Source organism: Saccopteryx leptura, chromosome 2 (genome assembly GCF_036850995.1).
Source record: "Saccopteryx leptura isolate mSacLep1 chromosome 2, mSacLep1_pri_phased_curated, whole genome shotgun sequence".
Taxonomy (NCBI): domain Eukaryota; kingdom Metazoa; phylum Chordata; class Mammalia; order Chiroptera; family Emballonuridae; genus Saccopteryx; species Saccopteryx leptura.
In genome coordinates, this window is record NC_089504.1 from 34687397 (window position 1) to 34712717 (window position 25321).

Below are 25321 nucleotides of genomic sequence, written 5' to 3' on the forward strand. Positions count from 1 at the left end.
AGGACCGTGGATGTGCACGCAGCCCTGGTTTTCTGTCCAGGCAAGTCTGGTCTTATCTTTTGGCAGAAAGGTGGGGCAAGCTTCAGCATTGGGCTGGGCATAGTCAGAGGCTAGTCTCTGACATGGTGGTAGCCATCCATGTGCTACCACCCAGAAAGATAGGACTCCAGGGTCACAGGGCAGGTTAGGGGGTCTGGGCTTGCCCTCCTCATCTGGGTTTGGACATACTCCAGGAGCAGGGAAAGGTGGAAGACTGCTGCTGGGGTCTCTTTAAGAAACCTCACCCTTGGTGGGTGGTGTATTTGGTTCCTCTGTTTTCCTTGAGCCCTAACCAGGCCAAATTGGACCTAGGTGGTAGGACCAAATGGACTGTTGGAACTTGGCTGTGGGTCAGTAGAATAACAATAATGAAACCTCTACCCTTTCATGGTAGCTTAGCAATTACATGACTTCCAATATCTATCTATCTATCAATCATCTATTTTAGGAGAGAAGGAGGGAGAGAGAGGGAAACATCAACTTGTTGTTCCACTTATTTATGCATTCACTGGTTGATTCTTTTATGTGCCCTGACAGAGGATTGAACCTACACCTTGGCATATTGGGATGATGCTCCAGCCAACTGAGCTACCCAGCCAGGACCCCAATACCTTTAATATAGATGCTGCTGCTATGACTGTGTTTGTATAAAGAGCTTTTTATTTTCAAATAGCCTTAAGACAAAATCCTAAAAGTGAGATTTATGGGGCCCATAATATTTTTATGATTCTTACTAGAGTGCTACTAAATTGTTTCCAAGGACATTTTGCAATGCTTCTATCACTTCCTTTTTCAAAGTTGTAACTTTCTCATAGATCATCTACTATTTCCTATATGTGGTTTGTGGAACTGCCTCTGACTGTCAGAGTATTTGCTTGCCAGAGATGATTGACAATGGCTTTACCCAATGAGTGAGTAAATCGGCAAAGCGTAGGTAAGCAGCTCCACCTCTTTCTCCAGGTTTACTTTGCTGGTCACCTAGTACTCCTCCGTTGGGAACTGGTTTCTGTCATTTATGGTACTGAAAAAAATCTAAACAGATTAGCAACGATGGAAGATTTCCACCAAGTGAAGGAAAGAGTGTGTTCTTCATACCACACCTTAGCACTGTTCAGCATTTTATCAGTGAGTTAGAGGAAGACAGAGAAGGCAAGCTGATTGGGCTTGCGGCTGACCACACTGAGGTGCTGATGCTGGTCGCTGACAGTTGCAAGACTTGGAACAATCACCGGATTGGGAGGCTGAGCCAAAACTAACAAGAAGACATTTTAAAAACTGTTATGAAAACATTGTAACATTACGGGTAACAGAACAGGAAGAAAAAAGTCACCCACATGCCAATTACCTATCATTCATCTACTACGTTTTCCTATGTTCTATTTTTTCTCCTTTGTGTTCACACACACACACGTTTACATAGGTGTAACCATAGTGTATGTACAAGTATATAGTCTTTGTACGTTGTGCATTTGCATTGTTTTGTAAACATAACTAAATGTTGCCATTTACTTCCCATTTTTCACCTGTAATTGTGAATGAAAAGGTCTAGTGTTGATTTAACCCTTTCTTGGCAGCTGCTCAGTTAGGTAATTTCCAGTATCTTTGATAAAGGTGATGCTGCTATGAATGTGTTTGTATAAAGAGGTTTTTATTTATTTTGAAATATCCTTAAGACAAATTCTTAAGAGTGAGATTTATGGGGCTAGGAACATTTTTATCATTCTTAATACAGTGCTACCAAATTGTCCCCCAAGACATCTTGCCTCTCAGCACAATCAAAATAATTAACTTCACTGATCTGCTTATATCACAATAGTCATTTGCACTTCATAGAATTTTATTCAATGGAATAGCACAGTGTATTCTTTCTGTCTGACTGCTTTCACTCAACATAGCTATTTTGATTCTTATCCATACTGTAATATCAATAGTCAAGTCTTTCTCTCTCTCTCTCTCTCTCTCTCTTTTTTGCTAAGTAGCATACCATTATATGGATGCACCACAATTTGTTTATCCATTTACTTGTTGATGGACATTTGGGTTGTTTCCATTTTTGGCTATTACAAACAAAGCTGCTTTGAATAGTTGTGTACAAGTCTTTGTGCAGACAGGTGTTTTCATTTCTCTTGGGTAAAATACCTAGGAGAGAAAGGTGTGGGTCAGGTGGCAGGTATATGTTTGAATTTTTAAGAAATTGCCAAACTCTTCACAAAGAGTCTGTGTTTCTTTTGTTTCCACTAGTGGTATGTGAGAGTTCTGGTGGCTTCATCTCCTTACCAACACTTGATATGTTCAGTCTCCTTTTTTTCTAATTTATTAAGATTTATTTCTTGTACATTCTTTTTTTTTTTTTTTTTTTTTTTTTGTCCATGTCTCTTAGTCTCGTTTTTATGTCCCACCAATGTATGGAATCCTGCAGTTCTTGTTTTTTTCTAATTCACTTATTTCACTCCGCATAATGTTATCAAGATTCCACCATTCTGCTGTAAGTGATCTGATGTCATCATTTCTTCTAGCTGAATAGTATACCATGGTGTATATGTGCCCCATCTTCTTTATCCAGTCTTCTAATTTTTTTACAGTGATTAAAAGCCTTTAAGCAAACTCTTGGCCAATACAGCAAGCATCCATAAAAGAGTAGTGTCCTTAACATGTTCACCAAGTCCAAGTTGGCCCCATCACCATGCCAAATCCCTGAAAAATGCAACCCAACCACAGTTCAGTCTGTTAGGAGCTGTCACAGGGAGCAGGAGTCCAGGAAAAGTCCACATCCAGGAAAAGTCCGCATGGCACTGGAGTTGTCACCATTCTATACTTTGCAGCTCATGTCCAAGTCCCAGTGACCGCTGCTTCTAAGCTGGTAATGATTCAGGTAGACTGGAATCTTGTATATTCTTGAAAGGGTTTTGCAAATACATTATGTATTACTTAATTTTAAACAACTAGAACTAAAAAGGATAAGAAACCCAAGAACTGAATACCGTTTAGATTTTCTTCTCTATTTTTCTCCATTGATCTCAACTTTTTAATGCTCATTCTTTTACATTTCCAGGGACATGGCTATAACTATGCCATGTTGTCATTTTCCAGATGACAACATCAGATGGGTGGATTCACATTTTGTTTTCCAACATAACAGAAGTCTTACTACAAAAGCTCCTTAGAGCATTATGTGGGTGACCAATGTCATTAATAAGCTTCAAGATTTTGAAGCTAATTAAATCTATATGGAAAAATCAATATTTGAATAATACATATGTCAGCAAATGAATAATTTTCAAGTTACACATATCAAAGAGGAACACTGTGTTCCTTTTAGCCCCATCTGAGACTTAAATTGTATGCACACAAACTGCCTCTTCAAACAAAGCATGAGGATACTCTCCCTGACTTCCCTAGGTGTGGGAGGAGCAGCTAGGCTCAGCCTAAGAACTGGCAGTGGCCACAGAAGTCAAGCCAGCCCCAGACAGAATTCCGGCTCAGGCTCTCTCTTCTTCATCTTACGCCTCCTCATACTCAGATGGGAAGAACTTGAGTCAGACCCATGAACCTTGGCCAGAAACTCTAGGACTTGCATCTTGAAACTGGTGGTTTCATCCTGGGATCTCAGGCCCCACAAGAATTCAGATTGTGCAGAATCACTGTTGGCGACCTGCTGGTACTTTAGCTATTCCTCCTCCATGAAATATTTGGTGATAAGCTTCCTGGGCTCCCCAAATATATAGTGCTTCCTCCCAGAGCATATCCCCATCACACTCAGAACTCCCTAGACTTCCTTTTCAGTGACATGTTTTCCCTTCATGAAGAGCACACCCAAGGTAGGTATCAGGATGCTGGTCGTGGGCATGCCTTCTTCTCCATGCAGCATCCCGTCATACGCGAGGCCCATTTTGATGAGGACGGCACAGCAGTGGTTGGTGGGATCCACTCCCTTCACACCAAGGCCAAGATAATCTCCATGCGCAGAGAGGTTCTCAGGAAGAGCTCAGTGAAATGGTCTTTGTACTCTTTGCTGACAATCTTCAACATATCTGTCTTGGTTATTGTCTCTTTCATTTGATACTTGAGCAGCAGGAAATTCACCAATGAAGCCACCTGTTCATAGAGCATCTACGGGCACATTCTTGGGGTCAGGACTTGACTTTGAGGTGCTGCCCTCCTCCTCTTGGTTATTGGAGCCCTCACCAGATTTGCTTAATGAGGTGACTGTGGTGGTAATGGAGGAGGAGGGGAAACTCTGAGGACTCTCAGGAGTCCTGGGGATACCAGCATTGGGAGCCAGCCTTCTTTGGATTGCGGGGCATTGGAAGATGGGAGGAGAGACAGACCTCCTCCAGAGCCTCGGATTCCTGGGCCACCTCCCGGCCCCAGGTCTCACTGTGGGTCTGAAGGGGTGGGTCAGGTGAGCATTGTGGATTCTTGTGACGAAAAGCTTGACGACGTTTGTGGATGTGGTAATCAGGAGTGTGAACAGGATGGCAGCGGGGACACCACTGCCTGGCACCAGCAGCTCTGGGGCTCGCCCCTTGGCCGAGCACAGTCCCCCACACCTCAGGTGGAGATGTGTTCAGTCTTTTACATTTTGCCCTTTTTAGTGAGTGTATAGTGGTATCCCACTGTAGCTTTAATTTGGATTTCCCGCATGACTAACAATATAATTATTATCAATTGCTATGTAACAAATTATCCCAAAATTAGTGGCTTAGAACAACAAACATTTATTATCTCACAGTTTCAATGGGTCAGGAATTTGGGCGCGGCTTAGCTGGGTGTGGCTAGCTGAACTGACCTATGTGGGTTTACAGTTGCTTTGGAGAAGTGCTGAATATGGGGGGGGGGGGGGAATGAAAGAGCAAAGGGGTGGGAAAGTGGACAGAAGAAAAGTCAAATTAAGGGACTGGAAAGAATTACTTTTCAGAACAATAAGTGGCTCTTAAGCCAATTGTCAGGCTATATAGTTCTTCATAAGTGGCTCTTAAGCCAATTGTCAGGTTATATAGTTCTTCTGCAGAATGGAGGAGTTTGAATTTTCCTGATGAGCTGGGAAACTGAATGTTTGTTGAGCCATACATCTGTCAGTTGATTCAGCCAGTCCTCAGAACAGTCCCATTTTACAGAATTAGAAATTGAAATCTGGAAAGTTGGGTAAAACTTGGCTAAGGTCATATACTGGAGATGGATTTGAATTCCCTCTGTTTCTTGTGAAGGCGTCTGGTATTTCACAGTGGTACCTAGTGTATTAATGTGCTGTTACACTTCCAACTCTGCCTAACAGTGTCCTCTGCCTCCAGGACCCACGAAACCTCTTTGAGTGAGTCGTAGTGGGCAGTAAGAAGTGCACATCCTCTGATCAGTCAGGTCCCCAGTTGTGGTAGTCTGGGTTCTCCTTGGAGATTGAACTATGTTGCAAAACCTTCCCTTTCCCCTAAATCTAACAGGTTTAAGGACAGCAGGTCTTTGCCTGCTCCCTGAATGATTTCTGCCCCATAATGGACAAGTCACTGGTGATCCTGCCCATGACGTCCTTTTCCCAGTCAGCACCCCCTGATACAACACCCCTGACACAATAAATCTTTTGAAACTGCTTCAAGTTTTAGCGCCAAGTTGTGAATGATTTTGAGAAGATCCGGTGTCCTCTCCGGCCTCAGTTTCTTCGCTGTTGAGTTGAGGGGGAAGAATTAGTCGTAGTTTGTACCCCAAGGAAGAAAAGACTGAAATACATGCTCCTGTCCGTCTGAGCACTAACTTTGGCCTATTGATTAATTTCCCCACAGGTCTTGCATGTATACTTATGACTACTTTTCAAGTATGTCTAAAGTTGTGTCATAAATAAAATACAAATTCATTTAAAATTTTGGTTAGTTTTTAGACATGAAATTTCTCAATCAATGTTTATAAAAAGTCTATGTACTTTACATGTACGTGTGCATGTTGTGAGAACTATGCATTGTATAGCTGTTAAAAAAGTATCTTCTGCCTGACCTGTGGTGGCGCAGTGGATAAAGCGTCGACCTGGAAATGCTGAGGTTGCCGGTTCGAAACCCTGGGCTTGCCTGGTCAAGGCACATATGGGAGTTGATGCTTCTTGCTCCTCCTCCCTTCTCTCTCTCTGTCTCTCTCTCCTCTCCCTCTTTCTCTCCTTTCTAAAATGAATAAATTTAAAAAAAATCCAAAAGCAAAAAAAAAAAAAAAAAATCAAACAAAAAAATTTAAAAAAAAAAGTATCTTCACGCTCAAAATGATTGAGACGCGCTGAGATTCCCCTGGTCTCTCTAGCCAGATGGAGTAATAGTAAACAAATTCAAGAACCAGTATAGCATTACAGTTATAAAGATGAATAAGTTGTAGATCTACTCTAGAACATAGTACCCCGTAGTTAACAATATGGAGTTGTGCTCTTAAAATTTTGTTGAGGGTAAATCTCACCTTATATGTTCTTAACACAAACACAAAAAGGGACACAATGAATCTTTTGGCAATGTTGGATATCTATGTTACCTTGATCTTAGTGATAGAATCAATGGGTATGCATAGTCTAACTCATCAAAACGTGTACGTTAAATATGTGTAGTTTTTTGTTCTGTGATACCTCAATCAAGCAGTTAAAAAAAGGAAGATAATTAAACTACTATGTCAGGGTTATTGACCAATCAGAATGTATGCACTGAAATAGGCATCCAATCAGAATGGAAACTTGTTAAGACAGGACCCCTCATTCTTGCTGTTTGAGGCTTTAACTCTTTAGTTTCAGAATCATGGGGTGTTCCAGGGAATCCCAGCGACCTCCTTTGGGGGTAGGGGGTGGTTTTGTGAGAACAGTGAAAAAATGAGGTGATGAAGCTCAGGGAGGCTGACCTGACACCTGGGAACAGCCAAGCACCTTCATTTGCCTGTCCTGTTCAGTTTCCACAAGCATCTCATTTTGCAAAGGGGAACCTGGAGGCCTCAAGAAGGGAAGGGAGACAAATACAGTCAGGATCACAGAGCTGGAAAATGCCAAAGCCACTTCTATTGAAAATAGAGTATGATTCCAGGGCCTTGTGGGTCTTGTGAACTGGCTCAGTTTCCATAGAAAGGAGCATGAGTTTGGATGATGGGCAGACCTGGGTTCAAATGCCAGGTCTGCCATTTGCCAGTGGTGTGACTTTAGGCAGGTTACTCTTCTGAAGACAGATAAGAGGGTACTATGTCTTATATGGTTCCTGTGAAGGTGACAAGAGGGTCTCAGGGTGGAGCCCATAGCTAGCACCTGGCAGGGAGTGTTCCTTTGCTGCCCCTACCAGCTCCTGATGTTGGTGCCTTGATCAGTCACAGAGGAGCCAAGTACTCCTGGCTCTCTGCACTCTGTGTTTCCACGGGAAATGCCTGGAAGGTTTTCCTCAGTTGAACAATAATAAGGATGTTGGCAAAGATGGGGTTTGCTGAAGGTCCATGCCTGAAAGTTGGAGCCCCCTCCCCCAAAACACAGTCTCTCTCTCTCATACATGGGTGGGGCCCAGTCAAAGCTGCTGAAGGCCCAGTTTGGATGCCCTGAGTTGCTCGCCATGCCTGACTGCATGGGGTGTCAGTTCTGCCTTGTTCCTGCTGCATTCCGGCTTCGTATGTCAGCACCTCATGAAAATCTTCCAGGTCCTGGCTTTGAATAGCCCCTTGGCTGCCTAGGACTGAAGAGGCTGGCTCTGTTTTGCCTGTCAAATCATCTGCTTTGTCTGTCCAAGGGCAGGTAAGCTGGGTTCCCCCACCCCCTTACATAATACCCACCAGGCCATCACTGTCAGGGCTGGTTCTGAACAAACAGCCATTTAGAGCCACCAGCCAAGGCAGAGGCCATGCAGTGGCAGAGCTGCTATTCTCCAGGAGCTGTTTGATGACAGGCTCTGAGCAGATGCACACACTCCAGTGGGGATGGAGCTGAGCTCTGACTTGCCTGTCCCAGCCCAGTGGAGGCAAATCCTCCTTTCTTAGCTCAATCAAACCTTCTGGAGGACTCCACTTTCATGCCTTTCACTCATAGGGCATGTGATACATGGAGTGGTCAAAATGTAATGAGGGGGGATCCTGATATACAAAGAGCCCTGAACATGTGCAGAGAACTCAGAGACCTGCCAGATTTCTTCTTTTGCTTTAACTGCTAGGAGACCTGTAACAAATTCAGTAATGGAGACAGTAATTGATTCATCCCAATTGCCCGGTAACATCCTGCACTTCTTTAAATTTGTTCTTGCCTTTGTCTTTAATCAATCTTTTCAAATTTATTTTTTATTGTGGTAAAAGACACATAACATAAAATTTACTATTGGTGACCTTTACTACATTGACATGCTGTACAACCACTGCCACTATCTAGTTACAGGACATTTTCATCACCCCAAAAGAAAACTGCCTACTCATAACCAGTCGTTCCCCATTCTTTAACTTTTAAGACATCACAGATATCCTTATAAAGTGAGTAGGGGGTATGGGTTCTAAATAAAAATAATAAATAAAAGAATAGACAACTTGGGCCCTGGCTGGTTGGCTCAGTGGTAGAGCATCGGCCTGGTGTGTGGATGTCCCGGGTTCGACTCCCAGTCAGGGCACACAGGAGAAGAGCCCATCTACTTCTCTATCCCTCCTCCTCCCTTCTCCCTTATCTCTCTCTCTTTCTCTCTCTTTCTCTCTTTCTCTCTCTCTCTCTCCTCCATTCATGCAGCCATGGCTGAATTGGAGCGAGTTGGCCCTGGGCACTGAGGATGGCTCTATGGCCTCCACCTCAGGCACTAAAAAATGGCTCCAGTTGTAATGGAGCAAGGGCCCCAGATGGGCAGAGCATCACCCTCTAGTGGGCTTTCTGGGTGGATCCTGGTTGGGGCGCATGCAGGATTTTATCTCTGCCTTCCCTCCTCTCACTAAAAGATACAAGAAAAAAAAAAGAATAAACAACTTGTAAATTTCATTGTACTAGCTAGACACATTCTCTTTATATTTTATTTTTCCCACTTTCTCTTTTATTTCATTTTCTGCTTTGTTGAATTAAGGATGGAGTTTTGGCTCCTTTCTGATCTGGTTGTGTCATTCCAAATTTCCTCCTTTCTTCCCCTCCCCCCCTTCCTTCAGACCTTCAGATCTACTGCCTATCAAACCTACCTTTCATCTTTCTTTTTTTCTTTTTTTCTTTCTTTCTTTCTTTCTTTCTTTCTTTCTTTCTTTCTTTCTTTCTTTCTTTCTTTCTTTCTTTCTCTCCCTCTCTTTTTTCTTTCTTTCTTTCCTTCATCTATCTATCATCTATCTATCTATCTATCTATCTATCTATCTATCTATCTATCTATCTATCTATCTATCTCATTTAACCACCTTCCTACTCTCCATTCTTCTATCTGTGCTTTTCTTTTCTTTTTTCTTTTTTTTTTTTTTTTTGTATTTTTCTGAAGCTGGAAATGGGGAGAGACAGTCAGACAGACTCCCGCATGCGCCCAACTGGGCACGCCCACCAGGGGCGATGCTCTGCCCACCAGGGGGCGATGCTCTGCCCCTCCGGAGCGTCGCTCTGTTGCGACCAGAGCCACTCTAGCGCCTGGGGCAGAGGCCAAGGAGCCATCCCCAGCGCCCGGGCCATCTTTGCTCCAATGGAGCCTCCACTGCGGGAGGGGAAGAGAGAGACAGAGAGGAAGGAGAGGGGGAGGGGTGAAGAAGCAGATGGGCACGTCTCCTGTGTGCCCTGGCCGGGAATTGAACCCGGGACTTCTACACGCCAGGCCAATGCTCTACCACTGAGCCAACCGGCCAGGGCCTCTGTGCTTTTCTTTGTAAACCTAGATCATTGACTCTCAGACCTGAACACTAAAGTCCTCAGGTAAGGTTTTAAAATCTTCTGATTCTTGGACCCCATCTCAGGCCAGTTGAAATATACACTTTTGGCGTGGACCTGGCCATCTGGATATTTTAAAAATTCTCCCAGGTGATTCTGATGCATAGTGAGGGTTAAGAATCACTCACCTAAATTAACCTTTCTAATACTTAAACTTCTACAGAAACTTATCTCAGTTCTGGTCCTCAGTTGGTCTAGTTTTTACATCAACAGCCATTTACTATGCATAGCTGTATAATCTGACTTCTAATAATATGTATAAACAACTTTTTATGCACTTAGATATTTTTCAAGACAATCATTTTAAAGTCTTGCCTAGTATTCTATTAACCTGTAGATGTTACATTTATTTAATCAGTTTCTTGTTGGGATTCTGATTAGGATTGTACTGAATCTATGAATGAATTAAGGGAATTGTGTGTATATTTAATATATATTTTATTTTTACTTAAAATTTTTAAATTTTAAACATGTACAAAGACAAATACTATGATGTACCCCCAGGTTCCCATTGTCCAGCTCCAACACCCAGTTATAAAATGAATGACAGATAGCATTGTGCGAGATTAAGATATACCATGTGATAACTGGATACATGTATGTATTGCAAAATGTTTACTGCAACAAAGTGAGTTAATGCATCTTTCACCTCAAATAACTACCATATTTTGTTGTTGTGGTGAGAAAAATTTAAGATCTACTCTCACCAACTTTTAAGTATATAATACAGTATTATCAACTATAGTTACCATGCTGAATTTTCGACCCCCAAAACTTATTCATTTTATAACTGGAAGTTTGTACCCTCTAACCAACATTTCTGCATTTCCTCTACCCTCTAGCTGCTGACAACCACGAATCTGCTCTGTTTCGATGAGTTTGGCTTTTATAGATTCCACATGTGAGATCCTACCATAACTGTCTTTCTCTCACTTAAAAAACATTAGCTATCACTTCCCAGCCTTTTGGCTAAGATCAAGTGAAGAAATGTTAGTTGTTTTTAAATTGTCTTAAATTTTCTGTTTGTTGCTGATGGATACAAATACAAAAATAAATTGATTTGTTTTACATTGACTTTATATCCAGCAGCTGGTTAAACTCGCTTAGAAATTAATAATTTACTCAAAACATTTTTGGGATTTCAATGTAGATAATGAGTAATGACTCTTTTGGTTCTTCCTTTTAAATATACATAATCTTTTTTCTTTTTCTTATTTTCTTTATTGCTTTTAATGCAATGATGAATGGAACTGATGATAGTGGGCATCATTGGTTTGATCTCTATCTTAAAAGAATGCTTTAATTTGTTCATAATTAAATATTGTGCTATAGTGTTTTTCTTTTGTTTGTTTCTTTTCTTTCTATTAATGTTAATCTGATTTTTTAAAATGTTAACTAGCCTTGCATTTTTGGGGATAAACCTTAACTGGAACATTATGCATTATAATTTTTATATATTACTGGATTTGGTTTGCTAATATTTTTATTGAAAGTTTTGCATCTAGCTGATTTATAAGATTGGTTTGAATTATCTTTTCTTTTAATGTTATTTTCCAGTTTTTACATCAAATTATTGTATAATCACAAAATAATTGGGAAATAGTCTCATATTTTTATTAGAATTATTTTTTTAATGTTTGATAGAATTTGGTATTCAAATATGGGTTTGTTGTTTTCTTTGTAGAAATATTTTCAACCCTTAATTCAATGTATTTGATCATGGGACTACTCAGTTCTATATTTTTTCTTAGGTCATTTAAAAAAATTAATAGACTTCATTTTTTAGAGTGATTTTAGGTTCACAGCAAAATTGAGTGGAAAGTACAGAGAATTCCTACATATTCCCTCCCCCTCCCATTTCCCTGGCTTTCCCCATTATCTACATCTCTCCAGCCAGATTGGTACATTTGTTGCAATTGATGAACCAACATTGACACATCATTATCAACCAACTCCATAGTTTATATTGGGGAGCACTCTTTGTGTTTACATTCTGTGGGGGGTTTTTTTTGTTTGTTTATTTATTCATTTTAGAGGAGAGAGAGAGAGAGAGAGAGAGAGAGAAAGAGAGAGAGAAGGGGGGAGGAGCAGGAAGCTTCAAACTCCCATATGTGCCTTGACTGGGCAAGCCCAGGGTTTTGAACCGGCAACCTCAGCATTCCAAGTTGATGCTTTATCCACTGCGCCACCACAGGTCAGGCTCATTCTGTGGGTTTTGACACATGTATAAGGACATGTGTTCATCATTATGGTATACAGAATCTTTTCTCTAAAAATCCCCTGTGCTCTACCTATTCACACCTTTCTCCCTGTGAGCCCCTGGCAACCACCTTTATACTGACACTGATCTTTTTCCTGTTTCCACAATTTTTCTTTTTTTAGAATGTCATCTAGTCGGAATCATACAGTATGGAGTCTTTTCAGATTGGCTTTCTTCACTTATGAATTTAAGGTTCCTCCATGTTTTTTCATGGTGTAATGGCTCATTTCTTTTTAGTGCTGAATAATAGTTATTGTATAGAGGTATCATATTTTATTTATCCATTCACCTACTAAAGGAAATCTCAGTTGCTTCCAAGTTTTGGCAATTACTAATAAAATTGCTCTAAACTGTATGCAGGTTTTTATGTGAACATCAGTTTTTAATTCATTTCGATAAATACCAAGGAACTTGATTGTTAGATTATATGGTAATAATATGTTTAGTTTTGTAAGAAACTATCAAACTATCTTACAAAGTGGCTGTATCATTTCAGATTCCCACCAGCAAGGAATGAGAGTTTCTGTTGTTCTACATCCTTGCTTGTGTTTGATGTTGTCAGTGCCTTGAATTTTTACTATTCTAATAGATGAGTAATGGTACCTCACTGTTTTTTACTGTGCAAATTCCCTAATGATGTATAATAACACTGGCCCTCTGTATATCTTTTGTTGGTAAGGTGTCTATTCAGATGTTTTGCCCATTTAAAAAATTGAGGGTTTTTTATTGTTGAGTTTTTAAAGTTCTTTGTATATTTTAGATAACAGTCCTTTATCAGATGCATCTTTTGTAAATATTTTTCTCTATACTGTGACTTGTCTTCTCATTATCTTGACAATGTCTTTCACAGAGCTGAAGTTTTTAATTTTAGTGAGGTCCATCCAATTTATCCATTTTTTCTTTCATAGAGTGTGTCTTTCATGTTGTATTTAAAAAGACTTTGTGGCCCTGGCTGGTTGGCTCAGCGGTAGAGTGTCAGCCTGGTGTGCAGGAGTCCCGGGTTCAATTCCCGGCCAGGGCACACAGGAGAAGCGCCCATCTGCTTCTCCACCCCTCCCCCTCTCCTTCCTCTCTGTCTCTCTCTTCCCCTCCCGCAGCCAAGGCTCCATTGGAGCAAAGTTGGCCTGGGCGCTGAGGATGGCTCTATGGCCTCTGCCTCAGGCACTAGAATGGCTCTGGTTGCAACAGAGCAACGCCCCAGATGGGCAGAGCATCGTCCCCTGGTGGGCATGCTGGTGGATCCTGGTCGGGCACATGTGGTAGTCTGTCTGACTGCCTCCCCATTTCCAACTTCAGAAAAAAAAAAAGACTTTGTGAAATCCACGGTCATTTTTATTTTCTTCTGTATTATTTTCTAGAAGTATTATAACTTTGTATTTTACATTTGGGTTTATGATCCATTTGGAGTTAACTTTTGACATGGGTGCAAGGTCTGCATCTACATTTCTATCTTTTTGCATGTGGATGTCCAGTTGTTTTAGCATCATTTGTTGAAGACTATTTTTTTTTCTCCATTGACTTGCCTTAACACCTTTATTAAAGATCATTTGACTTTTGTATGGGTCTATTTCTGGGCTTTCTATTCTATTCCATTGATCTATTTGGGTTTTTGTTTGTTGTTTTGTTTTGCTTATACAACATTGTCTTGATTCCTTTAGCTTTATAGTGAGTCTTGAAGTTGCATAGTGTCAGTACACTGACTTTTCTCTCCTTCAATATTCTGTTGGCACTTCTGGTTCTTTTACTTCTCTGTATTTACTTTAGAATTAGTTTGTAATTATCTACAAAATATATTTCTGGCAGTTTGATTGAGGTTGATTGAGTCTGTAGATAAAGTTGGGAAGAATTGATGTATTACAATATTGAGTCTTCCTAATTATGTACATAGTCTAACATAGTCTACTTCTTCATTTATTTAGTTCTTCTTTGATTTCTTCTATAAAAGTTTTTAAATTTCCTTTAAATAAATCTTGTACATATTTTGCTAGATTTAGACCTAAATATTTCTTTTTTATCTTTTGCTACTAATATAAATGGTATATTTTAATTTCAAATTTCAATTGTCTATTGCTGGTATAAAGGAAAGCAGTTGAATGTTTTAAAAAATCTGATTTATTGGGATTACATTGTTTGACATAATTATACAGGTTTCATGTGCCCAAGTCTACAACACATCTCTGTATACCATATAATGTGTTCACTCCCGAAGTCAACTCTTGGTTCATTATCATTTATCCCTCCTATATCTTCCACCTCCCCCCACTGCAGTCACCACACTATTTTTCTTTTTTGTTAATCCTTTTTTATTCAACCTCTCTACCCCATTCACCCAGATAGTAATTGACTTTTGCATATTAACCTTGTATCCTGCAACAACTTTGCTGTAATTGTTTATCAGTTTGAGAAGCTTTTTTTTTTTTTTTTTTTGATCCTTTCTTTGGGATTTTTTACATAGGCAATCATGTCATAGGTAAGCTAAGATGGTTTTATTTCTTCCTTCCCAACCTGTGTAACTTTATTTCCTTTTCTTGTCTTATTGCATCAGCTGGAACTTTGTTACTGGTTTTTAGTTTAATTCTATTATGGTCTGAGGGCATATACTTTATGATTTTTTTTCTTTAAAAGTTTTTTAGAATGTGTTTTATGGCCCAAAATGTGGCCTATTGTGATAACTGTTCCATATGAGTTTGAGAAGAATGTGTATTTTGTTGTTGTTGGGAGAAGCATTCTATACATGCTGAGTTATCATCATAGTTTCGTGTTTATATTTTCAAGAATTTTTTTAAATCAAGTAAGAGGCAGGGAGGTGGAAAGACAGACTCCTGCATGTGCACCAATGGGTATTCACCCAGCATTCCCCATCTGGGGCCAGTGTTCTGCCTCTCTGGGGCAGCTGCTCCATTACCAAGCAACCGAGCTATTTTTAGCTTCTGAAGCAAGACCATGGAGCCATCCTCAGCACCAGGACCAACTCACTTATTCGAGCCATGGCTGCAAGAGGGGAAGGGGGAAGGGGTGGAGAAGCAGATGATCATTTCTTCTGTGTTCCTTGACCAGGAATCAAACCTGGGACTTCCACACGCTGGGCTGACGCTCTACTTCTGAGCCAACTGGTCAGGGAAAGACTTTTTTTTTATTACATAATTATACTGATAATTCTAATAGCCTAAGTCTACAGTTATTGCACTTCCAATCAGCCATGTTGGTTTTTTTTTTGTGTGTGTGTATGTGTGTGTGTGTGTGTGTGTGTGTGTTACATTTCTGATTGTGAGATTAATTTTTACTAGAACTTTATCTTTGGAAATTCTTTGGGCTTTATATCCTCTCCCTCTTTATTTATTTTAACAAGTTGAACTATTCAGTTTCTCTGTTCTCTTCCTATGTGAAGGTCAAGTGGGTTTTATGTAGAGTTATTGGATCACAACATTTTTACTTTTAAAACTGTATATTACGTTATTATCTTTCACACTACTCTTACAGATAGACATTTGAAGCCAGATTGAGTTTCATTCTTTTGTGTTTACTTTTTTCTGTCTGCAGAGATTTTTCTCTTATTATTTATGGTTATACTTCCCGGAATATATTTATATTTCCCGGAATATATTTAAATGGGGCCTCTTTCATTGACTTTGTACAGGAAGTGATAAAGCCTATCAATTTCCACCTAGGTCATTTTTTATCTCTGGAAAGTCCTGTCTTTATAGGTTTTATTACACCTTGTTTCATTTATTTTAATCTCTTAAAGAACACCAAGTAAGCGTGGTGGAAGGGGAGCCTGGAGATGTCGGAAGAATCTTGATCTTGAAGGATGCTGCTGGAAATTTGCATCAGATTAAACATCTGCTTGAGCTAGAATAAGGGGACAAGGAAAGGAAAGCGCCTTTTCCCCAAATATCTCTCTGGCTTTTCTCTTACCTGGTCTGGACCTACCCTCACCTCTCCCTTATCTTTCATGGAGTGATTCTCATGTGTCACCTCTCCAGAGAAGCTATCTCCTTCTGTGGTGGTGATTGGTTTGTCTGTTTTCTGGACTTGACTGATCTCATCAATGCCAAGAATGGAGCTGGGTGGCCACTGTGCCACAAACACTTCCTGCAGTGCCTGACCTGAAGCAGGTCCTGAGCAAACAGCTGCTAAATGGACAGATTAGTGAATGAATGAATGAAAACGAATGGAAGGCATTTGTTGATTGCCCTGAATGAAGATTTGTTTGAAGATCAGCAGTCAAATTATTTAAAAACCCATCCCCACAAAGCGCCAGGGAAATGAAACAAGAATGACAGGCAAAAAAGCTTCTAAAAATACCAGGGCCTCAGGATCCTTATTGTTCACACCTGGCTTGGCCAGTTTTGTTTATTCAGAATATACTTATTTTTACGTACATCACATTCCCTGATATCAACCTGGCTTTAACTCTTCCTGTTTTTTGGTTAAAAAAGAAAAATACTGTGGTTGGTGAGCTCCTGGATTTCACATTCTATTATTAAGAGATAATATTTACACTAGAACTTTCTGTGTCAAGGAGTGCACCAAGTACCTGACATCTGATATCTAATTAAATCCTCACTGGTCAATGCTATCCCCCTATTTTGTAGGTGGGCACACAAATCGAGAGAGATTAACTCATTCCTGGTCACCCCTGAAATAAGTGGTAAAGCTGGGATTTGATCCTTTTGTATTCCAATTCTTGCCTCCCCAAGTCACAAAGGGGTTCTACAGTCATCATCTGAATGGCTCCTTGAAGCCACTCTGCTAGGGCAGACAGCAGGGGTCCCTCATTCTGCCTTACATGTGTGGAAGGTGAGAGTTGATGGCAAATTTAGGACTTCAGCCTGGTCCAGCAGACCCCCTGGCTCAGCTGGTGCCAGTGATGAGACTGCGGGTCAAGTCTCAGGGTCCTCATCTGCAAAATGAGAAGAAGGGTTTTCTCTTTTTCTCCCCCAAGACCAACAATGTGGTGTTTTTTCCAACTAGGTGTCCTGCAATTCAGTTCCGTTCTAACACTGACTCCACAGGTTAAGGGCTCATCCCACAGGCTGCACTCACTCAGAGTGGGTTTCCAGGTTACCTGCACTTCTGCCTGACTTGGCTACTTAAGTCAGGGGTTCTCACAACCCCACTCCTCCCGTAGGTTCAGTAATTCACTAGAACAACTCACAAAATTCTAGAGAGTGCTATGCTTGACAATGAATAAACACATAAGATACATAAATACATAATACACACATATAGAAATACATAATAAATTTACAGTTTATTATGAAGGATCTAAATAAATAGCGGGAGGAGCAGGTACACAGGGTCCTGAGTAGAGAGAAGTGTTTATCCTCATAGAATTAGAGTGTGTCACCCTCCCAGCACCTTCTTGTGTTTACCAAATCGGAAGCTCTCCAAGTCCATTTTTTAGGGGTCTTTAATGGAGATTTCAATACATGTGATTGATTAAATCACTGGCCATTGGTGATTGAACTTAACTTCCAACCCATCTCCCCTTCACCCCCTCTCAGGTCAGGGGTGAGAAGCTAGTGCTGAAAGTTTCAACCCTCTAATCTGCCTGGTCTTTCTGGTAACCCCATCCTGAAGCTCTTTGGGGCCTGCAAGAGTGACCTGGTTAGTATACACTCAGGTAAGATTGAAAGGAGCTTGTTATGAATAACAAGAGACACTCCTATCAACCATAACACTCAGAAAATCCAAAGTGTTTTCTTTCCTTTTCTTTTTTCCCCAAAGAGTTTTAGGAGCCCTGTGCTAGGAACTGGAGACAAGAATAGATTTTTAAAAATATTTGATAAATATCTCTCCTTTTCCCCCAACCTCCAGCCTCTGGTAACCAGCATTCCAACTAACAGAGAATATGAGTTCTACTGTTTTTGTTGTTAGTTTTTAGGTTCCATGTGTAAGTGAGATCACGCGATATTTGTCTTTCTGTGTCTAGCTTATTTCATTTAGCATATTTTTCAGGTTTATCCATGTTGTTGGAAACAGCAGGATTTCCTTTTTTAAGGCTGAATAATATATAATCAAATAATTTATATTATATTAATAATATAGATACTAAATAATATATATTCAAATATTTATTTATTTACATGTGTATTTCATTAACATATAAGTGATACATAATTATATATAAATATAATTTTCTTTTTAAAATTGTATTGATTTGAGTCGGGAAGGAGAAGGAAAGAGAAAGAAACATCAATTTGCTGTTCCACTCATTCATGCATTCATTGATTGCCTCTTATATATTCCCTGACTGGAGATTGAACCTGCAACCTTGGCGTGTTGGGGCAAAGCTGTAATGAACTGAACTACCCGGCCAGAGCTATATAATTTTCTTTATCCTTTCTACCATGGATGGACGCTCAGGTTGTTTCTTGCATCTTGACTACTGTGAATAATGCTGTAATGTAGATAGGAATGCAGATACCTCTTTGAGATAGTGTTTTTATTTCCTTTGCACATATGCCCAGAAGTGGGAATGCTGGATCATACAGTTCTAGTTTTAATTTTTTAAGGAACCTCCATATTGTTTTCCATAATCGACTATACCAATTTACAGTCCCACAAATAGTGCACAAGATTTCTTTTTTTTTTGACACATCCTCATCAACATGGGTTATTTTTCGATTTTTTTGATAATAGTCACCCTAACAGGGGTGAAGTGATATCTTATTGTGGTTTTGAGTTGTATTTCCCTAATGATTAGTGAGGTTAAAAATCTTTTCATATGCCTATTGGCCATTTGTATGTCTTTGGGAAAATGTCTATTCAAGTCTTTTGTCCATTTTAATAAGTGGGTAATTTGTGGTATTTGCTATTGAGTTGTATGAGCTCCTTATATATTTCAGATGTAAACTCATTATCAGATATAGGATTGACAAATATTTTCTCCCATTCGGTAGGTTGCCTTTTCATTTTGTTGATGATTTCCTTGGCTGTCCCACATATTGATTTTTGCATTTGCTGCCTGTGCTTTTGGAGACAAACTAGATTTTAAGTAAAAAAGCTTGGAGGACATAAAGGACAAAATATAATGATAAAAATTTAGTCCATCCATAAGCATTAAATTATGGAATAATTATAAACATATACACACCTGAAAATAGGGTTCCAAAATATATGTGAAAAAATTGACAGAGTTGGTGGGAGAGATGGACAGTTCTACAATAAAAGTTGGAGATTAGTTGTATTTGGAGTGTCAATCTTCTTCAACTAGTTCAGGAAACTGAAGGCTGAAGGAGAGTCAACTGCAGAGCAATGGGTCACCATGGCTTTCAGAGCTAGGAGAGGGGCAGATAAGGGCAAATTTGAAATAAGTGGATGAGACACTGCAGCACCGCTTTGAACTTAAGGGCGTGACAGTTCAACTGGTGTACAATCACGGAGTTAAAAACAAATTGCTGTGTTCATGTCACTGACAGCAGGTATTGGGATCAGCGTCTTGTCCACAGCAAGCTTCGGGGTTGACTAGAATTTCCTTGGCATGTAGCTGCCTTCATTTTGCAAGGGCCTCTGGTCATTGTGTGAGATTCTTCAGCCCTTTACTGAGCACCTACTATGTGCTGGGCACTGATAGGGTGTCAGGGATATGAAAGACCTCTGTAAGGAATAAAATACTGACATAGGCCACACATGCATGAACCTCCAGAAAGATTATGCTAAGTGAAAGAAGCCAGACACAAAGGACCACGTTTTATATGCGTCCATTTATACGAAATGTCCAGAAAAAGCAAATCTATAGAAACAGAAGGCAGATTATTGTTTGGGGCTGGGGATTGAAATGGGGAGTGATGGGCATGAGGGGTCTTAGTGGGATGACGGAAATGTTCCAGAACTGGACTATGGTGATGGTGGTACAGCTATGTAAATTTGTTATAAATCAGTGAATTGTACACTTAAAATAAGTGAATTTTATGGTATATAAATTGTACTTCAATAAAGCTTTTTAAAAATCACGAGGTTCATGCCTCTTTATTGGGAATGTGGCAGACCTTCCCCAGGAAGAGGAACTTGCAGGACACACACTTGAAGTGAGATAGCATGTATCAGACACAGTGCTAGGCACTTGAGGGGAGGTGGAGGGAAAGGAAGGGGAATGCATGGTTAGTTCATTTTCACTTCGGCAAGCACATACAATGCACATGGAATGTTCTATGCCTCTCCCACAAGGCATGAGGTACAGGACTTTATGGGGGGTTGTCGGAATTTCTTTGGTGTGTAGCTGCCAGGAGGGAACCACTGCGATCCTGCCAGTGTCTGATCTGATCGGTCTGTGCTATCCTGGGGGTATTTTGATAGTCACAGATGGGAGTATCAACCCACCCCACTCAGTATTAAAATACTGAGCTAGAGGGGGAGAGGGCTGTGACCCTGGTTCAGACAGCAACTGGGTGAGTTTAAACCTGGTCTCCAGCACCCCATACTTCTGCCTCTTCCCAGCAGGGTTCCCTGGGCTCCTGCAGAGCAGGCTTTTGAAGACGAGGCCGAGAGGACCTGAGCTGACTCAGGTACAGTCTTTCTCCTCTTAGATGGTGGAAATCTGGACTTGAGGCCCAGCTCTGACACTGGGGGAAAAAATCCTGTTTCCTTTCCTGGGGACCAACAGTCTGTGTTTGCAAAAGGGATGAGATGAGCTCTTCTAATCATTGATCTCTTTTGATTAAAGACTTTATTCCAAGGAACTTGATAGTTCCAACGTACCCCGGAGCCTGGGACATCCCAGTCCCTGGGCCAGCTTCTGGAGGTGAGTCACAGGGAAGGAGAAGAAATTCTATTATGGAAGGGGCCACCCACTGGGGCTTTATTAATCCAGCATAATAGTGAAGTAATTGCCTCCATTTATCCAATACTAGTATGAACCAGACACTGTGGTAGGTTCTTTCCAGATTTGATCCCACTTAATCTTCACAGCAGTACTTGAAAAGGTAGGTGGTATTATTTGTGTTTTACAAAAGAGGAAACTGAGGCAGAGATGAGGTAACCTGGTATGCATTCCCTGCCCACATCTGCCTGTTGAAAGCTTACTCATAGCTTGAGACTCAGCTCTGGCACGCGTGGCTCTCCTCGGAGCCGTCTCGGGGCCTCCGGGCCACTGTGTCTGTTTGTCTATTCCAGCACTTCGGCTGCGGACTACGGATCTCTGCATCTGTGTCAGTTGCTCCACTAAATTGGGAGAGAAGGAAGCTGCCCCGACTGGGCTCTGTCTCCCCAGAACCTGGTTAGGCCTTCTGGGAATGTGGGTTAGATTGGTCCCCAATTTACAAATTGGATCAAGACCCACAGGCAACAGTAAGAAGAAAGAATACAAGGTCAGCAATAGTGAAAGTAAGCTATAATCTTTATACCACCTGGTGGAATAGGAATAATAATCCCCACTAAAAAACAACAAAGAAACAATCTCAGAGAGCTTGAGTAATTTGACTGAGGTCACACTGCCAGCAAGTAGAGGAACTGGATTCAACCCCTGGCCTGTCTGATTCCAAAGCCCATGTTCTTTTCATTGTTTTGGGGAAGTTGCCCGTATTTTAGTCTTCTGATTCTTCCTTTATGATTTTTACCTTATCCACAAAACACCCATGGGCTTGAGGATATTCGATATTTATTTTCTTTGAATCTACTCACTTTTAAAAAACATAAATTTATTCTAAAAAGAAACTTTAGATGGAAACCCAGTATCATTTGCCATAATTAATTAGGTAAAAACTATTATAATAACTAAGTTCACCCCAGTGCCACCTTTCATGGTGTGCATATATATGTGCTCTGGGGACTCCATATCACATGCACCCCACATGTTTCACACTACCCCTTTTAAATCTCTTCTCTCTTCTTCTCTGTTTACTGTCTACTTTGTCACATGATGCTCAGAGTCCTAGAAAGTGTGTATTGAAAGGGACATTAATCATGCCACTGGGTCTGAGAGAGCCCTTGACTTGCCCACGGGGGCATATGGTCCAGCTCCCACAGGGGCTTTTCACTGCCTACATTTCATTGGCCAGAACCAGTCTGGTGGTGCCACCTTATTACAAGGAGGCAGGGAGTGTAGAAGCCCACAGAAGGAAAGGAGAACCAAATAATGGTGAGCATTAGTAATATCTCCTATACATTATTCCTCACACCATTCCTGTGGAGGGAAGAGAGGTACTCAATAGTCTTTCTCTTCTATAAATGAGGGAACTGAAGCCCAGAGAAGTAAGTTGATCAAAGCCATATAGATGAAAAATGGTGGAGCCAGGAACTGAAGCTTGGCAGTCTGGCTCCAGAGCTCATGTATAAAACCCCAATAGAGTGCCTAACAGTCAGTAAGCTATCTGCATTAGCTTTCTATGGCTGCTGACACAAATCACTACTGACTTGGTGTCTTAAAATGACCCAAATTTATTCTCATATTTCTGGAGGCCAGAAGTCCAAAATCAGTTTCACAGGACTAAATTCATATTATCAGCAGAGCTGATTCCTCAGGAGGCTCTTGGGGAGAATCCATTTCCTTTATTTTTTTTTAGATTCTGGAAGTGGCCTACATTCCTTGGCTCATGACCCCTTTCAGTAATTATTCTAACCTCTTGCTTCTATCACCACTTTTTCTTCATAGTCAAATCTCCCTCTGCATCTCTCCTATAAGGGTAATTGTAATTATATTTAGAGCCCACCCTGGACAACCCTTAATTCACTCACACCTGCAAAAAAAAGACCTTTTACCACATAAAGCAATACTCTCATATCCTAAGGATTAGAAAATGAACATCTTCGGGGATATTACTCAGCCTGCTACACTCCTCCTGAGGCTCTTATTATGTGGTTAGTCTGTCCCTTTCTTGGGGCTCCAGCACTTTCTACCTTGTAGGATAGCAATTTGTCATGGTTCATCTCTTCTACTGGAATGCAAACTCCTCGAGGGCAGTGATTTGGGTTGATTCACCTTCCTCTGTGCAGAGTTGGTCACATACAAATGATATGTAATTATAAAAGTGATTATGTTGAGTGAAGTAAAAATTTCCATTGAAGGCATCAGAAACAGCTGTGGCAAAGGAGGAGCCAAGCCAATGACTGGTGGTGCTCCAATGAACCACCCTTTTGGGGGGTAAAGAGGGTGTGACCTGTTGTCCCCCAGGTCTCATCACTGCTTTGCCCTGTGCCACGGCCTCATGTCTACACGTTGAGGAAGTGAGAGCTGAAGGGAAAGTTGATTGCCTTCTCACTAATAAATACTTTCAACTCATTGATTCATTCAGCAAATGTTTATTGACTATCCCTACACATTAGTAACATCTTCAGCTGAGGCAGCCATGGCCTCAGGAGCCTCTTTTTGGTGCCATGTGGAAAGACTTTGGACATATGCCATTGGCAAATTCCTAATCCATGAGGTAGGATAGAAAGAGGCTCAGGGTACTTGAACCCAAGTCCTGATTCTGTTGCTTCCTAGTACAAGTCACATCCATTCTGAGTGCCCACAAATGTCTATGTTATTGTGTTTACTACATTATTAAACTGTAATTATATATGGTTTCTGTACTCTGCTCCCATACCACAAGTACCCTGAAGAGAGGACAATATCTACATTATCTTCATTTTTCCCATTCACTATTTTAACACCTGGTGCACCATAAACTCTCATTAGTAGTAATAATAGCATAGTAATGATAATGTGTGTCAAGCACTATTGTATGTGCTTTAATGTTGTAACTCATTTAATCCTTATAACAATTCTATGAATTATTATTATCTACGCTCAATTATTATTATCTACGCTCTGCAGGTGAGGAATCTGAGGCACAGAGAGGTTTAGTATGTCACTTGCTCAAAAGTCATGTAATTAGGAAGTGGCAGAGCCAGATTTTAAGTTTAGATCCTTTGTGCACAGTTCATGGTGTAAACCACTCTGTACAACATAGTTTGTTTGAAGAATGAAACAATATGAAATGAGGACATCCTAGGTCTCTTTAGCTCTAATTTTTGCTGAGTCTTAAGAATGCCTATCAGCAGACTATAAAAAGGGATATCTTCTCTGGCGTGGCAGTGTACACCAGGGACACAGGTTCACACTAGTATAGGACAGACTCTGCTGAGAGTGGAGCTTGAATCCTTGCTGTGCTACTTATGGCTGTGACCTTGAGAAAGTTATTTAACTTCCCTGAATCTCAGTTTCATCATAGGGCAAAAGCACAGTAAGTCAGTCCTCACTTAATGTCATCAATATGTTCTGTGACTTTAAGTGAAAAATGTACGATGAAACCAATTTTACCATTGCCTAATTGATATAAACAAGAGTTAATTTCCTAAGGCATCTCATCAATGACATTGAATGAAATGATGTTATTTGAGGATGTGCTGTAATACCAATATTGTATAGCTATTGAGAGACTAAAATAAAAAAATAAAAGAAGAGAGATTACCTTATGGAAAAAGGGCTTGCCACAGAGAAAGCAGTGGAGTTTGGAATATAATCGTTACAGAGTTGGAAATTCTTTAGAACAGAGTTTGATGGGGGTTTCGTTGTGTCAACTTCTCAAGCATTAGAGATCCCCATGGTAAACGTTAAATGAATCCAAGTGTGGTCTGCTTTCTGATGTATGAGCTTTGGATGAAACTCAAGCAGGTTGCCTCTGTGTGTGTGTGTGTGTACGTGTAGTTTTGGTGTCAGTCGCTGGGGATGAGTAGGTATATAGGAATGAGTAGGGACCAGGGGGTGAGGAAACATGTTCAAATTCCAGCTCTGCCATTACCTTCATGTGCGATCTGGCCGCTTTGACAAGTTGCCAATCACCTTTGGTGTTTATGTTCCCTGATTCCAAGATGAGGGGGTGGAATCTGAACATTTCCAAGGTCTCACTGACTACTACTAGTCTAGAACTTCCCAAGCCAAGTTCTTCAATGACTGAAAATTCCTCCAGTGTCCACTTCTACCCAAACGGCAACTGTTTTCCCTTCCTGCTGACATTGCTACATATTGGTTTCCGCACGCAGGGGTGAGAGGCATTTGGTTTTACTGTTTGGGCCTCTCCCTCTCATGTTGGTGAGGAGCTACGAAAGGCCCAACCATCCCAGCCAGGTTGGTTCAGGTCTCTGGATAAAAATATCCAATCAGTCAACAAAAATTTATTTCATTTTTTTTTAATTAAAAAAATCACATAAAGAGTAAATACAAGATTATGGGAGAAAACACAGATAAGTAA

General features: G+C 40.6%; 1 pseudogene; it reads right to left on the reverse strand.

Moving 5' to 3' along the window:
* Positions 1–3518: 3518 nt before the first annotated feature.
* Positions 3519–24877, reverse strand: LOC136391276 (melanoma-associated antigen B16-like; annotated as a pseudogene).
* Between the last annotated feature and the right edge of the window lie 444 nt (positions 24878–25321).